The sequence below is a fragment of the Panthera onca genome, chromosome A2 (genome assembly GCF_046562875.1).
Source record: "Panthera onca isolate mPanOnc1 chromosome A2, mPanOnc1 haplotype 2, whole genome shotgun sequence".
Taxonomy (NCBI): Eukaryota; Metazoa; Chordata; class Mammalia; order Carnivora; family Felidae; genus Panthera; species Panthera onca.
The window spans coordinates 27,317,658-27,332,963 of record NC_138340.1 but is presented as its reverse complement, the minus strand read 5'-3'; the positions used below and the strand labels follow the sequence as shown (position 1 = coordinate 27,332,963).

Sequence of the window (15,306 nt, the reverse complement as noted above, 5' to 3'; positions counted from 1 at the left end):
AGCTGATAACTTAGTTAAGTTCAGAGAGTTAATCATAAAAGAAAATAAGGGGAACAAATTTCACAAAGGATTACCATTGTAGAACAAAATGTTACCGGAGAGCAACAATTCTCAAAGTGTGGCCCACAGAACCCCAGGGGAAGGAGGATGGTGGGGTTGGGGAGGGGGGGGGGGCGGGGGGGGGGGTTGTCCAAAGAACCCATGGGGAAGCCAACAGGTCAAGACTATTGTTGTGATAAACCTAAGACACTATTGCCTTTTTCACTCTTTTAACCTTTTACACTGATGATGTGAAAGTAATGGTGGTAAAATTAAGTGGATTAGGAGTGCCTGGGTGGCTCAGTTGGTTAACTGCCAAATTCTTGATTTCAGCTCATGTCATGATCTCACAGTTCTTGAGTTCCAGCCCCTCCTCAGGCTCTGTGCTGACAGTGCAGAGCCTGCTTGGGATTCTCTCTCTCCTCACTCTCTGCCCCTCTCCTGCCCTCATGCTCTAAATAAATAAATATTTAAAAAAAATAAATAAATGGTTTAGCACAAATCAAGTCAACTTCTCTCTTTCTCTCTCTCTCTCTCTCTCTCTCACACACATACACACACACACACACACACACACACACACACACCACCCTCTCTTCTCTCCACACTGGAATACAGAAAAAAGAGGAGGACGAGACATTGACCCTTTAAAAATTACTTGAGGGACGCCTTGGTGGCTCAGTTGGTTGAGCATCCAACTTTGGCTCAGGTCATGATCTCGCGGTTTGTGAGTTCAAGCCCCGTGTCAGGCTCTGTGCTGACAGCTCAGAGCCTGGAACCTGCTTCAGATTCTGTGTGTGTGTGTGTGTGTGTGTGTGTGTGTGTGTGTGTGTCTGCCCCTCCTCCACTCACATTCTGTCTCTCTCTCCTTCAAAAATAAATAAACATTAAAAAAACTTTTTAAGTTACTTGATAAGGGAGTTAAAAACTTTTAACTCTGTTAAGTCTTGGCTCTTGAGTGCATGTCTTTTTACTATTCTGTATGACAAAATGGTAAGGTTGCACACCCACTTTCGTTGCTAACTGAAATCAGACAGCTGTCTCAAGGAAAAGCACTTGTGTGGTTGAGCAGAGAGCTGAACTAACCACTTTCTTAAATAGAACACAACTTTTACTTGAAAGAACAACGGACACGCAATGGTAGTGACACTTGAGTATTTGGGAGACATTTTTTTTCTTCTAAATTAAAGAGCATGAAACTGTCATTTCAAGGAGAACTTACATTATTTGTTGCCAATGATGAAATGTGAGCTTTCAAGCAAAATTAACTGTTTTTGGAAAAATTTTTATCTGTGAGCTTAAAAGCTTCCCACTACATAAAAATTTTTCTGATAATGTGGAGCGTGAGATTAGTGAATATATTTTTATATTGTACACTGAAATGTGTCAGCATTTGGCAGAACTGCACCAGTATTTTCCAAATGATCAATACATGAAATTACAGAATCTTTCAGAAGTAAAAGGCCCTTTCAAAATAAAAGGAAGACCAACTGATTTTAATTTTACAGAATATAAAACATTAATTCATATGGTTTCTGATTTCATACTTCAAATACCTTTGGAAAAACCACCACTTGTCAAGTTTAGGAGTATTATCAAAGAAGAATACCCATGATGATCTAAAAGAGGACATTAAAATATTCATCTCTCTTGCAGCTACACATCTGTGTGAGACCAGATTTTATTCATGTACCTCAATCTTCGTGAACCTACCACAACAGAATGAACGCAATTGGCAGATAAAAGAATCTGTCTTATATTAATCCAAACACTAAAAAGTTTTGAAAAATTGTAAAAACATTATCACTCTTCAAATTTCTTTTTGTTTTGGAAAACATAGCTGTTGTTCATTTAAAAATGTAGTTATTATGTAAAGGTTTTACTTACTTATCTTATTTACTTACTTATTTACTTACTTATTTAGAGTGAGAGCAGGGGAGAATCAGAGAGAGAGAGGAAGAGAAAGAATTCCAAGCAGGCTCCATCCTGTCAGCACAGAGCCCGATGCAGGGCTTGAATTTACAAACTATGAGATCACGACCTGAGCCGAAATCAAGAGTCAGAAGCTTAACTGACTGAGCCACTCAGGCACCCCAAGGTTTGTTATTTTAAAAATAAATACACAAATTTAATATTTATAACTAATTTTTAATAAAGTAAATATTTAACCAAAGTCCTTTAAAATCCTTAATAATTTGTAAGTGTAAGGGATCTGAGACCACAGTTTGAGGGCAATTATTCTGTAGAAGGCTAACGGAGGGACTGCCCAAGGAACTGAAAACACAAACCAAGGATCCAGGACACACAGGAGGATAGGTTCTTGGAAATCAGTTGCACCATCTAGGCAACAATTAAATAACTGCTTCATAGCCAGTCTGTAACCTCTAATCCCCAAGTATAGACAATAAAATTCCAGATCAAGGAAAGACAGCCCAAGCTTAGCCCCAGGACATAATTCTATTTTCTTGGTAAGACATACTTCTCTTCCTTTTTTCATCCTTCCCTAAATTAGCAACATCCCATTTCACATTAACATAAGCAAAATGCTTTCAGATCACCAGAAAATCTGTAACCAATTATCATTTATAAAAACAGAAGGAAGGACAAGAAGTGACATGTTTCACCTTTTAACAAACACCATTCTGAATATGTATAATACAAGATAACAGTAACATTCTGCTCCTAATGCATCTTATGCTATTTAAATGGAAATCACAAAGCCTAATATCACTAATGCATGGCTAATGGTATACTAGCAAATATGATACGATGTTTCTGACAGTGATTGGCATCTTGGACCAATGTAACCATTCTAGACCATCAGATTAAAGACCCAGATCACACTAATATCAGAACAATTTTGAGAGGTAATACATCTTGCAACACTTAGTACAACTCAATGATTCAAACCTTCAAAAGCATAAAATATTATCCCATAAGCAGAACATTTATCATCCAGGGAATGAGTGAAACCAAGTAAGTCAAATTAAGAACTATGTTCCCCATGTATGTTTTTCAGAATAAATCGAATAGTAACTATTCTTTAGCATGGACTATTTGGTAGCCTACCTCCAATTCTGAGGAGACTGGGTTCTTGGTTTCCTATCAGTAAATGTAAAGAAATAACACTTATTCACCTGAGTGCAGCACCATCCAAGCAGCTTGACAACTGGATCTGCCATCTCAACTTTCATCACAGAACTAGGAAATATAACAAAAGAATTATCAAAATCCAGCCTGGAACAATTCTATATTTCTTCACCTATTTTGCTTCTTCCCTTCTGAAATGAATGGCAGCTTTGGGAAAGGAGACATGAGGGATGAGGCCACATGCCATTCTCAAGAAATTGCCCTCTGGAGCTCACCTTTCCAAGTAGGAAAACCACCTTTTCTTTGCTTCTGCCTCCCCCCATCCACACCCTGCAATAGGTTTGTTTTCTCTTTCACTGGCTATGAAAACAGTGATGCTGATTTTATAATGGCAATACCAGGGTATGTACTTTGTTTTAGACTACGAGTCAATTTTCATAGTACAAAATTAAGACTTCCACATTTCTAAGTCTACTGAGACAAAAATAGCAACACTAAAAGTGTCGAAAGAGTATTATTTTTAAATTATCCACAAAAAATGCAAAATATTTATTCCCCCATGCCCCAAATCAGCAAAGTGACATGACCAAATGCTTGAGGAATAACCACTATAAGAAAACACTAAATCTTTAAAAGGAGTATATCCAAAAATTAGTTCTTGGCTTGCTGATCTTCATGGCAGTGGGGGGAGTGACCCCAAGTATCTTGCAAAATTTAGACAGCCCACCTGGCCTCTCCAGCTCATGCACCATTTTCAAATTCAATAAAAGCAATATCATGTTTCCCAAGTAGGAAACCTATTTCCTTGAAACCAGAGAACTTAGCAGCTGATAGCATCATTCCATGAGTCTCCTCTGGTAAGTTATTAAGGAATACAATACAGCTTGGAAGATAATGGTGAGGATTTGGTGTTGGATTTCTCTGGATGTTAACTGAGTCTGGGGCTCTGCGACCAGGCCTTTTTTGTAGCAACAACAGTCTATTCCATTGTTCTGGCTTCTTTCTTTTGTTAGCAAAAGTACCACCCATTTGAGGTGCCTGAGTGGCTCAGTTGGCTAAGCATCCAACTCTTGATTTCAGCTCAGGTCATGATCTCACGGATTGTGGGATCGAGCCCTGAATCAGGCTCCAAGCTGGGTGTGGAGCCTGCTTAAGATTCTCTCTCTCCCTCTGCCCCTTCCCTGCTTGCATGCTCTAAAGAAAAAAAAAAAAAAAAAAAAAACTCTTAAAAAAAAAGCACCACCCATTTTAAATATGTCAGAATCTGCTTCTGCATACTGCATTTACATTGGTTTAACACCAGATAAAAATTCTTTTAACTTTCCCAAGGCATGTCCTAATAAGACCAGTTTTTTAAATAAAATAGGCTTTCAGTCTCCTCTTCATGGCTAAAATAAGGGAACAGGGCACACAGGGCTCTCTTACAATGTTGTGTGTTATGTTGTGGTTATAAATTTTAATGATTTAGTCTGATATCTCTGTTTTGGGTTCAATATAATAAGCCAAATAAGACAAACAAGCTGTTAAACAGTCAACCCTAGGCAAGATTACCCTTAATTATGTCTTTATTACTATCAATTAAGTCATCACACCAATAGGTCAACGATTCTGTTGTTTCATGATGAAACCTACATAAAGACACTATACTGTCAATTGTTAGTCCCTCTTCACTAAAGGATTAAAGTTCTCTATGGCTTTGGGTGCTAAACAACTGTGCAGAATGTTAAAAACACATTTTTTTTTTCTTTTCCAGCAAGTAGACGATGGGCTCCATGCATAGACTTCAGTAAAAACCAAAATTAGAGACAAATTATGCTTAATTTATATTTCTTAATATTTCCCCTTCACTTCATTCCTCTTCATGTTGCCTTCAGTCTTGTAAAATTATTATCCACAGAAAACAAAATCCCTCTTAGACTCTGCTTTTCTGTTTTCTCACTTCAGGACTTAAAATATGCAAGTAACTTCATCATCAGGGAAGAAAATACAATTATGCCTCTCTACTTATAGGAGGGACAATTGTTATGAGCTTGCCACAGGGAGATTTCATTACACCCACATTTTGCATTGAATGCCTTTGTAATAAAGCTAGAAGAATCCCTGTCTCAGGAATAGGCATCAAACTCAAAGAGAAGAGGGATCGTTGTCTTTGACACACGCTGTTTGCAGTTGTTGGTAACAAAGATTAACAGTCAGCATATTCTTTACATGGGGGCTACTTGTCCCGGTAACTGCTACCTTCTTTATTATTGCAGTAAAATACACAGAAGGTAGAATTTATCATTTTAAAGTAAACAATTCAGTGGCACTAAGTACATTCAAAATATTATGCCAACATCAGCATGATCTAACTCCATAGGTTCTCATCACCCCAAAAGGAAACCCTGTGCCCATTGTACAATATTTTAAGCCATGGAGCAGATACTTGGTTTGGGATCAGAATTTCCTTTTTCTCCCTTTCTATCTCTAATAGATTATTACAGTTGAGAGCATGAACTCTGAAATCTAACTGCCTGTATTTAAATTCTGTTCCTTGTGCCTACTCATTCTTTCTGGACTTTGTTGTCTTCAACTGTGAAATGAGAGCAATCATAAAGCCTCTTATAAGGTTCTGAGGAATAAACTAGGGCATATACAGCCTATTCAGTTAGGTCTGGCAAGCACTAATCTCTCACTAGATGATGGACATATTAGTTTATATTTTTCATCACAACCTTCTGTGTACCAGGCACTATTCCAAATGTTGTATAAATACAAACAACCTTAAAATTCCTAATAATCCCATAAAGTAGTCACTATAACCAACTTTATTTTACAGATGAGGAAACTCAAGCACAGAAAAGCTAAGTAAGTTGAGGAGCCAGTATTTAGACTGCCAGAAGCCATGTTCTTAACTACAATGCCATACTGCTTCTACATTATTTCTCCTTATTATACTCACCCCAAAATGTACATGGCTAGTCTTTCCTTACCATACTCTTTCTGCTTCCTGAAGCAGTTTACGGTTGTCAAAAAATAGAGACCATCCATATTCCTGCCTTCTTCATACATCATCTTAAAGTGTTTCTATGTGTTCCTGCCTTTATTTTTCATTAAATGTATGGTTTTTAGACTCACGAGTCAGGTATTAATATCAAATACATCTGAGGCAATGTATATATTTTTTGCATGATATACCATCATTGAGCACAACAGCAAACAAAATCGCATGTCTATTCTCTAGTCTGACACCAAGGTCATGGTTCTACAGGTCATCCTGCAGCCTTGGGGCACGGTACAGGAAATTGTCCCCTACTTAACCCCAGAATGGAGGGGAAGAGAGATTATGGGAAAGCCAGCACATCATCTTCAGAAGTCCAGATCATATAGAGACAGAAAGGGAAGGGGACCAACATCACCTAACCACATGTGCATGCCAGTGTGTGAATGAGATGCCAGTCTAACAAATATGACTTCCAGTTACCATAAATTATTAGCAGAGATCTGCATATTTAAACAAAGCAAGCTTACTGGAAATCCAGGGCAAGATGCTTCATTACATGATTAAAGGGGGGAAAAAGTACAGGTTCTGATAAAATAAATTTCCCTTGAGGCACAATTGTTTTTCTTTGTACCTTCAAAAGGATGAAAGGGCTTCATATTACTTGGAGATATGTCAAATTCAATTTCTTTCCTTTTTTCTCTTTTTCTTTAATTACAAAAGTAATATAAGCTCATTGTAAGGAGTTCAAACAATACAGCAGTATGTAGAATAAAATAAAGTTCTCCTTTTACCATCACCACCTTCCAACCCTAGTCCCCAGAGGCAACCACTGCCAATACTTTAGAATAAAACCTTCAAATACCTTTCCTGTTTTTCTGCACATGTGTGAGTATATATGGATATGCAAATGCAGGGATATACATATTTGACTCTACAAAAATCTAACTTTTGTGTTTATTAGCCATGAGAAAAATCAGGAAAAAGAGAAGATAGATTGTAGAAGTTGAAGACATATTGGGTCTCCCATCAAGAGCTGCTGACACCCAGAAAATAACATCAAATTGAAAAAAATTGCAGAGACCAGGTTGAAATAAGCAGATCTTTTAGCTGAGAACACAAAGCATCATTCAATAAACAATGTATGTCCAACTCTAAACTGTGGCCAATTTAGTTTGATTGGTTATATAACCACTCCTCCTCATCAGAATTAGGTCAATAGTACCACCAGCTCTGAAGATTTATGTTAGGTGATGCTTAGGAATAGAAAAAATTGTTGCATATACTTATCGCTATTCATATTCTTGCTGATTTGACATTTCCCCCAATAGCTTTTCTAAGGCACTGCTCCCTTGCTCAAAATATCCTTCCCCTATCCCTCCATCTACCTAAAGTATATTTGGGCTTCAAGCAACAGATCATTTCCTTCCACCCTGGAAAGACTTTCATCACTCTGACCCAAAGAGGTTCCTTTGCCTTCTGAACTCTACATGGTGAAATATGACACTTTGTGATTAACCAACTATTTTATGTGCTAGTTTGACTTTGTTTTTAACTAGACCACATGCTTCTGAGTTAGGGTATCTCAAGCATTTCCAGGCTGCCTGGCATGGCACACCTACTACTCAATAAAAGAATTTTTGATAAGAAATTTATTTCAGTTGCTGTGGACTGTAACCAGATACTGACCAATGTTCATGGTTTAAATCTCAAGAAATCAATGGTGATTTCCCCAAAGTCTCTAAGTTCTGGATTCTAGGATAAAGAAAGTTAACACACTAACTAGGATTTCTTAACTCAAGGCCCCTTGATAGACATCAGAGCATTGCTAAGGCCTCTGAAATTAAGAGCAAAGTTGGGTGTGTGTGTGTGTCCATAAGTATTAAGTATGGGTAGGTGGAGGAAGTCTATGGCTTTCATTAAACGCTCTATAGAGCCTGTGTCCCAAAAGGGTTGAGAAACATTATTTAGGTCATGCAGCAGACACAAAGCATTTGGGGAGAAGGTGGTGGCATTTGAGTAGCAGTGTGGGGTTTGGATAACACTTTACCTCTTTCCATAGATGAAAGTTTGTAGAGGCACTTGTTTCTATCCCTCCATTTAAACCAGATGTTCAAATGTTTGACATTAATAAGCTATCTACCTTTTGATATTTTTCAATGAGTTGAAAAATAGCCAGTCATGACCATAAGCTCCCTTTATGGCAGGAGACGGCAGCAGGGAGGGTTATAATGAGAAAAATGCCTCAGGCCAGAAAAGGTTTACATAAAAATGAGGCCCGAACCTTAATATGATCTCAAACCTCAGTACACCAGTCCACATTCAGTTAAACACATGCACGCGGTACAGCAAATTTCTCTTTCTATTGGTATGTGCTTATGCATAACTGCTATGAATGATCCTTATAATAAAACATGGCTCTGAGAACCTATGTATAATGCTTCAGCTCCTTAGAGCATATTAGTAAGAATGATTCTAGAGTAGAATACTCAAGCCAAAAAGAAGTCTAGTGAGTGGAGCTCATTATTTTTGAAACTTGTCATGCCCCACAATAGGAAAAAATAAATAAAAAAACAAAAAACCACGTCATTTGCTCTGACTTAAATTAGAGCTGGTTTCCCACTGAGTAGTGTGTTGAATCTTTGGCAGAATAACAGATGATGCCTTCGACAATTACATATCCATCTTGGGATGAGACATATCTCGATTTCAAATGATGGAAGCAATTACCCCTTTACAACTGGAAGCAAAATCTGTGTTTCCTGGGAATCGGGACATCTGGGTTTTAGTTTTGAGCCTGCCATTAATAGGTGTGTGACCTTGGACAAATCAGGTAATACAATTTTCCTCATTTTACTAATAAGGGAGTTGGATTCTGTTTCCTCTGAGTTTTCCCTTCTATGTCTAGCATTCTAAAAGCTTAGGTATCACTTCGAAGGCAGTAAAAGGGTTAAGCGATTTTTGACAAGAAAACATGAGGAAAGAGATTTATCTCGCCTTAAGAAATGAAATCTTGAAAACTCACATTCGATTATGAATCCGTAAAATGGATCCTGTTGTTTTATTAGGTATATACATATGCTGTTTTAGATAATTTACTAACATTCAAATTTCAGGTTTCCTGATCCCAGTCTCTCTCTAGAGGTGAATACTATTTAAACACCTACATATGCTGAAGTCAATGTCTAAAAGATGTTCTGTGTTTGCTCATTTTTAAATATTTATTTATTTATTTTGAGAGAGAGAGACAGAGACAGCACGAATGGGGGAGGGGCAAAGAGAAAGGGAGAGAGACAGAATCGCAAGCAGGCTCCATGCTGTCAGCACAGAGCCTGAGGCAGGGCTCGAACTCACAAACCACAAGGTTCGTGACCTGAGCTGAAATCAAGAGTCTGACATTTAACCAACTGAGCCACCCAGGCACCCCTATGTTTGCTCATTTTGGATGGTCGTACATCAAGTTTTCTAAGTTCTGTTCACCCAGGACCAAAAATCTCTTTAAAGAATGACTCTGTATAGGGGTACCTTATAGGGGTACCTGGGTGGCTCTGTCAGTTGAGTGTCCAACTCTTGGTTTCAGCTAAGGTCATGATCTCACGGTTGGTGGGTTTGAGACCTGCACTGGGCTCTACACTGACAGCGTAGATCCTGCTTGGAATTCTCTCTCTCCCCCTCTCTCTGCACCTCCTTTGCTCACTCGCACCCTGTCAAAATGAATAAACATTTAAAAAAAAAGAATGTCTTTATTTAACAAGTCTAATTTGCTCAGCTATCATGTGACAATATAGAGCCATGTACTGGAAAACAGGGAAGTCCCAGTGAATTTGTTCTTAAAAATTGGGATTTTTAATGTGTAATCTGTTATCTTGAACCAACATCTAAGGAGATTAGAATAATTTATCTCTTTTAGTAACAGTATTACAAAGGGAAGCAAAAGGCATGTACATGTTGACTTGAGAAAATTTTCTTTCGGAGCTGAGGAGAAAAGGCATAGAAGAGGCTCAAGGAATGTGTGATGCTCTTCAGATGAATGACAACAATGTCACCTGGGGAAGGATTTCTTCTCAAAGACTTAGGGTTCACTAGTGTCAGTCACCAGGAAATAAACATAATTGAGAACATGGACCAAAGGCCTTTTGCACTCAACTCAGTTCTGGAGGTAAGTGAGCAAGATCACCCCTGGAAAACACTGTTGACATAAATGAGCTTCTTAGTTTGAAAAATAACCAAATAGCCACTTCCCTGCCTAAAAACCTCAGTTGTGCACAGGTTGTCTTTCTGTATCTTTTCTTTGCGATGAATTGCCCAAGAAACATAATTTCCCCTCAGGATACATTAAGTCAATCACTCATGATATGCAGCTGAATTTTCTATCTGGGCAATGCTTACCTTATGTAGAGAAAATATAATATGTTAAATCAACAAAATTAAATGGGTGATGATCCAAAGAACTCCACATTAACTTTCACCTGCAGTGCCTCTCCATCTTTTGTTCAATGAGACTATGAGGACCTGCTATGTACGAGCTGCCTTAGCAGGCGATGGTGATCCATGGAAGGTAAAACACCATTATCTAGTATCACAGTAACAGAAAGTAAGCCGTTTGAAGCAAGAAAAGAATGTTTCTTGAGTGAAACTATGACTCACAAAGTTTAAGAGAGGCTGCCTTCAACTTGAAGTGTGTGTCTTCGTCTGTAAAATTGGGAAAATACTATCTATCTTATAGGTTCCTTGTGAGGATTAGGTGGGATAAATTACATAGGATCCTGTATCAGTTGGCTCAGGCTGCTAAAACACAATACCACAGGCAGGGTGGCTTAAACAACAGAAATTTATCTTCTCATGGTTCTGGAGACTGGAAGTCTAACATCAAGGTGCCAGTAGGGTCACTATCTGGCTTAGACCTCACATCGTAGCTTGCTGATAGCTGCCTTCTTAGTATGCACCTCCCCCACATCTGTCTCTTCTTATAAGAATACCAGTCCTACTCCATTACAGCCCTACCATTATGACCACATTTAACCTTACTTACCTCCCTAAAATCACTCTCTCCAAACACAATCACATTTGGGGTTAGGGCTTCAACATATAAATTGTAAGGTAACACAACTCAGTTTATAACAGACTCTTAACACAGTCCCTGGCATGTTAGTTAATATTTATGGAGAGCTACAATGGCCACTGTTATTTTCATAATAGGCATTACAAGTATTTTCCCCCATAAACTCAAGACAGCCTAGGAAGACTGGTTTTAAAAGTAAAAAAGAAAATAACTATAAAATCTTTTGCAAAACCCCCTGAATCCTCACCACCTCCTCAAGGAGATTGTTTTCTTTAGGATGGAACTCAGTATCTGTGGGTTGGGTTCCCTACTGACACATGCCCCCCACCCTTTTTTCAAATGTATGTTTATTTTTTGAGAAAGAGAGACAGAGACAGAGAGAGAGAGAATGATCGCATGTGCATGAGCCAGGGGCAGAGAAGGGGAGAGAGAGAGAATCCCAAGCAGGCTGTGCACTGTCAGCGCACAGCCTGATGCAGGGCTCAAACCCCAAATCCATGAGATCATGACCTGAGCCAAAACCAAGAGTCAGACACCACTAAGCCACCCAGGCGCCCCAACCTGGCCCCCTTTCTGATGTTGGTCATGAGCATAAAACACTGTGGGATCAGCCACTCAGTCCCACGGTGGCTGTCCAAACCCCACTCATCATCCTCCAATCAGTTCATCCCAGGTCTAAACAAGGCACTGCAGCCCTTCTACCCACTGTAATACCAACACAGCTGTTCCACTCCAGAAATCAGAGTCCAGTCTGCACACAGGAGTCATTAAAGTATTTCTCTTTGCTTTAACGAACAGGCTTCAGAAGGAGTATGCTTTCCAAAATGAACCTCTACAATATCCACTGTGACTCTCCTCTTAGCACAGGGAGAAAAACTATCACTTCAGGAAATTGTGACCATTTGCCCAAACCTTTGTGTGAGGGCCTCCAGTAAGATTTTGTGTAAATCTCAGAGACACAAGCTGGTAAGAAATAAAAGCTGTTTTGTCATCCTTTGAGGATCCAAAACAAGCAAACAAACAAAAACAACAACAAAAACTCTACTTATTCCAAAGAGCTAATTTGCAATGCAAATACTACATTAAAATCAATATTTTATATGCTAACTTGCCTCTCAAAAACAAGTGTCTGCTGAGAATTTGGGGGAATTTATTTACAGGTAAGACCATGGAGTCAGAGACCCTTAACACTAATGCTAGTTTTCCTTGTACCAGACAGGTAAACCAAGGGTAGAAGAATTACCAGGGGAGGAACATATAAATGTCAAAAGTCAATGTGAGTAACTTAACACCCAATCAACTTTCTACTCAAACTGGGTAAGCATCTACAGATACTTAAGCCACTGTAATGACAAAATTTTCCCAAAGTAAAATATATTTCAATGAGAGGTATTTTTATTTTGCCTCAAGATAAAAATAAATAAATAAATAAATAAATAATAAAAAATAAACCCTTAATGGGTGATATTCCAAACCTACAAATAACACTCCCCTGCCAAAAATTCTTTCTTCATTTCACCTGCCCTCACCCTAACCTAAGATGTCATCCTCTCTTAACTTAGCCCTGTGCAAAATTCTTCCTTACCAGTATACCTGTTTATATCTATCTATCTATCTATCTATCTATCTATCTATCTATCTATCTATTTTCCCTTCTTCCAATCCAATATTTTTTATTTCATTTAATTGCAGTAAATTATACCTAACATAAAATTGATCACTGCCACCACTGTACATATACAATCCAATGTGATTACCTACATTCACAATGTTGTGCAACCATCACCACTATTCATCTCCAGAACTTTTCATCAACACAAACTGAAATCCTGTACACATTAAATAACTTCCGCTAGACCCTGGAAACATCTACTCTACTTTTTGACTGTATGAATTTGTCTTTTCTAGGTATTTCACATAAGTGGAATTATACAATATATATCCTTTTATGTCTGGCTTATTCCACTTAGCATAATGTTTTCAAAGTTTATCAATGTCGTGGCACATGTCAGAATTTCTCTCCTTTTAAAGGCTGAATAGTATTTCACTGTGTGTGCAGGCATGTGTACATACACACACATACACAAACTTTTTTATTCATTTTTTGATGGACATTGGGGTTGTTCCCATCTTTTGGCAACTGTGAATAACTGTGAACACTGATAGACAAGTATCTGAGTCTCTGCTTTCAATTCTTTGGGGCATAGATCCACAAGTAGAGTTGCTGAATCATATTGTATCTTTTTTTAATTGTTTGAAGAACTACCATAACTGTTTTCCAAAGCAGCTGTACCATTTTACATTCCCACCAGCAATACACAAGGGTCCCAATTTCTCCACATCCTGTTTTCTATTTTTTTTTTTTTTTTTTTTTGGTAATAACCATCCTAACAGATGTGAAATACTATCTCATTGTGGTTTTGATTTGCATTTCCCCAATGAATAATGATGTTGAACATCTTTTCATGTGCTTGTTGGCCATTTGTATGTTTTTACTGGAGAAATGTCTATTCAAGTCCTTTGCCCATTTTTATTTTTTTTATTTATTCATTTTGAGAGAGAGAGGGAGAGGGAGAGGGAGAGGGAGAGGGAGAGGGAGAGGGAGAGGGAGAGGGCGCGAGCATGCGAGCACACAGGCAGGGGAGGGGCAGAGAAAGAGAATCCCTAGCTGACATCCATACTGATAGTGTGGAGCCCAATTCAGGGTTTGATCCCAAAACCCTGACATCATGACCTGAGCAGAAATTGAGTCAGATGCTTAACATACAGTGCCACCCAGGAGTCTCTGCCTATTTTTAAATTGGGCTTACAGGAGTTTGTTGTTGTTAAGGTTTAATATATTCTGGATATTAATCCTTTGTCAGATACATGATTTACAGTCATTTTTCTCATTTTGTTGGTTCCATTTCCATTCTCTTGGTAGTGTTCTTGGTTGCACACAACTTTTTAATTTTAATGAAGTCTTATTTTTCTTTTGTTGCCTGTGGCTTTAGTGTCAAATGAAAAAAGTCATGGTCAAGTCAAATCTCCTGATGCTTTCCCTTTATTTTCTTCTAAGAATTTTATAGTTTTAGCTCTTATGTTTATATCTTTGATTCCTTCGGGGTTATTTTTTGTGTATATTGTAAAGTAAGGATCCAACTTCATCCTTTTGCATGTGGATATCCAGTTTTCCCAGCACCATTTGATGAAAAGACACATTCCACCTCCATTGAATGGTCTTGACATCCTTGTCAAAAATCATTTGATCTTATATGTTAGAGTTTCCTTCTAGGTGCTCTATTCTATTCCACTGGTCTATATGTCTTCCCTTATGCCAATCCCACACTATTTTGTTTACTGGAGTTTGTAGTAATTTTGAAACCAGGAAGTCTAAATTATCTTTGTTCTTTTTCAACACTGCTTTGGTCATTTGAGGTCCCTTGAGATTTCACATAAATTTTAGGATTACTTTTTCTATTTCTGAAAAAAAAAGCTCTCATTTTTTTAATAGGGATTACATTGAATGTGTATATTTCTCTGGGGAGCCTTATCATTTTCATGCTTCTAAGTCTTCCAATTCACAAACACAGGTTGTCTTTCTATTTAGGTCTTCTAAGATTTCTTTCAGCAACACTTTGCAGTTTCCAGTCCAATCCAATCTTGACACAAGAGCCAGAGGGAGCTTTCAAAATTATCAATGATATCATATAGATTCTCTGCCTAAAAGGTTGCAGTGGCTTACTAATATCCCTGCCCATGTACCAACACCCACATGGTCCTGCACAACCCAGACCCTGCCTACTTCCCCAACAGTAAGACTCTGTCATGTGAATGACAACTGCCTCTCATGCCTGACTCTCCAGCTGGTATCCTCTGCCTTCAGTTTCTCAACACTGCCAGGCTTTTTCCCCACCTCAGCGTCTTTGTATGTGCTATTTCCTCTGCCTGGAATGCTTCCCCCTGGTTTTCTCTCCTATTTCAGTTTTCCTATAAATAGAACCTCCATAAAGAGGCCACCTCTAATGGTCCTTGGTATTTAGGTACATCCTTGCAGTCACTATCACTGCTCCCTCACTTATGTCCTTCATAGCACATAGCTCACTGCATAGCTGTCTTTCTTTTCCTTTATCTCTGTTTATTGTCCAGAGCCTCC

At 38.3% G+C, this 15,306-nt stretch overlaps 1 long non-coding RNA gene across 5 annotated transcripts in view; it reads right to left on the bottom strand.

Annotated features, from left to right (window-relative positions):
- LOC132678709 (uncharacterized) overlaps nt 1-15,306 on the bottom strand; it is a 161,618-nt gene that overhangs the window by 88,017 nt on the left and 58,295 nt on the right. For all 5 annotated transcript variants that reach the window (XR_009609742.3, XR_009609738.3, XR_009609741.3 and 2 more), the window contains one exon: nt 3,177-3,240. This is a non-coding gene — a long non-coding RNA (uncharacterized LOC132678709). The remainder of the gene's footprint in view (nt 1-3,176; nt 3,241-15,306) is intronic.